The sequence below is a fragment of the Trichechus manatus genome, unplaced genomic scaffold (genome assembly GCF_000243295.1).
Source record: "Trichechus manatus latirostris isolate Lorelei unplaced genomic scaffold, TriManLat1.0 scaffold00110, whole genome shotgun sequence".
Classification (NCBI taxonomy): Eukaryota; Metazoa; Chordata; class Mammalia; order Sirenia; family Trichechidae; genus Trichechus; species Trichechus manatus.
In genome coordinates, this window is record NW_004444046.1 from 9,907,477 (window position 1) to 9,910,335 (window position 2,859).

Consider the following 2,859-nt stretch of genomic DNA (forward strand, 5'->3'; position numbering starts at 1 on the left):
GCTTCATTCCTACCTTATAATTCTACTTTACTGACCAAGAGTTGTTTTTAAAAAGATTTACAGGGTCTTTAGGAATTGACTAGAATTGACAACTCATGTCTCACAGTTAGCCTAGAAAAATCACATCGTTGGATATATATTTTAGTAAAATTCATTTGGATTAATTTGGAAGACTTCCTATGCAATTATTTATTGAACAGAGATGATAAACATTGATCCATATACTGTTGCCTAATAAAAGTGTTTTATCTTTTTATACCACATTAGTTTTAAAACCATGGGTATGTATAGTTTGGAAAGATCCCTATGCTATATGGTACTGTTTTTGATAAATTTCTATTAATTTTTATTTGATGAAAATTAGGGAAAAACTGAAAAGGCATGACTTTTTGCTTCATGAGAACAAAATTCAAATAGGTTCTTTCTGCAAATAGTGTTATACCCCTAAAGAATGATTATTTTTGAGATTTGAAAAATATAAAGAAATTAGAAAAAAGAAAAATCGAGAAGTGAATGAATTTGAGAGTTGAATATTTGACATTATTTATTGCAGCTTTGAAACTATGCATTAAGTTTTTCAAAAACATATTTTAAACATGTAAGTATTAGCTAGGAATTAATTGTGAAAAGCTCCCTAGCTAGTTATTTTTAAAATTAATTTTTCAATGAATGTACTTTTCATGTAGTAAAGCAAGTACACTTTTACTATAGATTGTAATATAAAGATTATCTTTTAAATTATTTTATTTTCTAAATTCTTATAAGAAATAATGAGCTAAGTTTTATACTCTGATTAAGACTTGGGTTTATAGGGATTTTTTTTTAAAGTTACTATTTACATATCACCTACTGATTATTAAATATTACATAAGGGACTGCTTGCCTGTGTCATGGAAACATTTTTTTGCCAAAGGAAAACATTATTATTTTATCTTTAATTGCTGCACTTCCAAAACAATTATCCTACAAGTTCCTTTTACTATTCTTGGAAATATATTTGCTTATAAAATTTAATTGAACATAGTGTTGCGACTTATATTAAGATGCTTCTCTAGTAAGGTAATATAAAATGGCAAGGGTTTACGCTTTTACCTTGAGTATGTTATGCTTTCTTAATCACTTTTAAAAATTATATCTAAAGAAAATCTAGAGGAGGTATTTAGCTAATGAATAACTGATTATTCTGGTTTTGGTTAGTTTTGAAAAGTTTTAAGTTCATGTTGAACTTTTAAAAAGTGTTTTTTTCTTTTTTGAAATGAAGACATTTGCTTTGGTTATAACACACATGAGTGATACATGGCACCAAGCTCAATAAATGCTGTGATTACCTCTTCATTGATGGTACAATGAATTATTGTTCTATAACTTGCTAATGTCCTTATACATGTTTCTCTCAGAACTCTTCAGTGTATTGTGCTTTTGTGCTGCTTTCCTCATGAAACCAGAATGTCATTAAAAAAAAATGAAGTGAAATAGTGACATATCCTTTTATACAGAAGTCTCAGGCTCAGCTAACACATGGCCTCTATGCTGATGAGGAAGTAGGAGTGGGGACTGTTTAGAAAAGTGAAGAATATATGCTCTCTTATAGGAAGTAGTCACTAACCAGCTTTAACCAATTTTTACTGTGTGGGAATGACGGCCCGCAGTTGTCAGATCTTCCATTTATCTAGAGAAGCTAGAAATCTGGATGTGTGTGCTTGTGCATGTTATGTACTTGTGTGTGTGTGAAATTTTCCTAATTTTTAAAATTTGGCAAGTAATTTTAAAAAAACACTATGTTGGTCAGCACCCTTTAACATATCAGCTGTCAGTGAGCAAATTGCATTGTGATCTTTCATCAATCAGTTTGTATTTAAAGTAAGACTTTCCACCTAGCACTGGATTACACATAGATTTTTTTTTAATGCAAAGCAATTTAAAAAAAAAATGCATGATCCCAAATTTTTAAACCCATCCAAATATAATCCTGACCCAAGGTTGACAGGTTGATGATGGAAGGGTGGTTAGAGACCATTCTCTCTTTCTCCCTTCAGTATCTCCAAGTCCATTTCCCTTCCTGCATTTCTATCCCTATGTGTTATACTATTCTTATTCCTCAAAACAAGTCAGTTAATAAATCTAGTTCATTCTACTTCCTTAATATATATCATATCCATTCACTTTTTGACATCTCTTCTGCCACTACTTGTAGTTGAGTCCACCATCGCTTTTTATCCAATTCATGCTCTGTTTGTTAACTGATGCCTTTGTTTGTAGTCTTGCCCAGTACATTCTTTACACTTCAAACAGAAGAATGATCTAACTATAAAGTAAATCACAGCTTTATTTCAAATCTTTCAGGGATTCTTCTTTAACCTCAGGATAAAATATAATCATCTTAACATGACCTAAATACGTAAGTTTTTTTCTTTTTTCACTTAATGATGCAACATGCAAATGCTGACAATATATTCACATATAACTTTTTCTCTCTCATTTACAATCAAAAGATTGGTGCATCCACATGAACCGCTGTAATCACTATATGGAGCATACTACGTTAGTATCTCAGTAGTTTATTCCAACCCATTTCTTTTATATTCTAAAACATCTTCATTATGTTGTTTCATGAGATAGACCCATAGGAAGAGTTGGTGCCCAAGGTCAGTGCAACTTTCAGCCAGACAGATTTGCTGTTCAGCTGCTCTCAAGTGTAAAACTTCCACCAAGCTGAAAGGCTGCTTGGTAGCCGGCCTGGGACAGCAGCCGTGAGAAGGGGCGCAGCAACGTGGCCGGCGCCATCTTGCCAGCCGGGCTGTGGCCGGTAAACTTTTTAAGGAAGCAGAAGTCGTCGCCATTCCCTGATAAGTCTCTTTG

General features: G+C 32.6%; 1 pseudogene; it reads right to left on the bottom strand.

The window, feature by feature from the left end:
• Window positions 1-2,485: 2,485 nt before the first annotated feature.
• LOC111821849 (NADH dehydrogenase [ubiquinone] 1 subunit C1, mitochondrial-like) lies at window positions 2,486-2,784 on the bottom strand (annotated as a pseudogene).
• Between the last annotated feature and the right edge of the window lie 75 nt (window positions 2,785-2,859).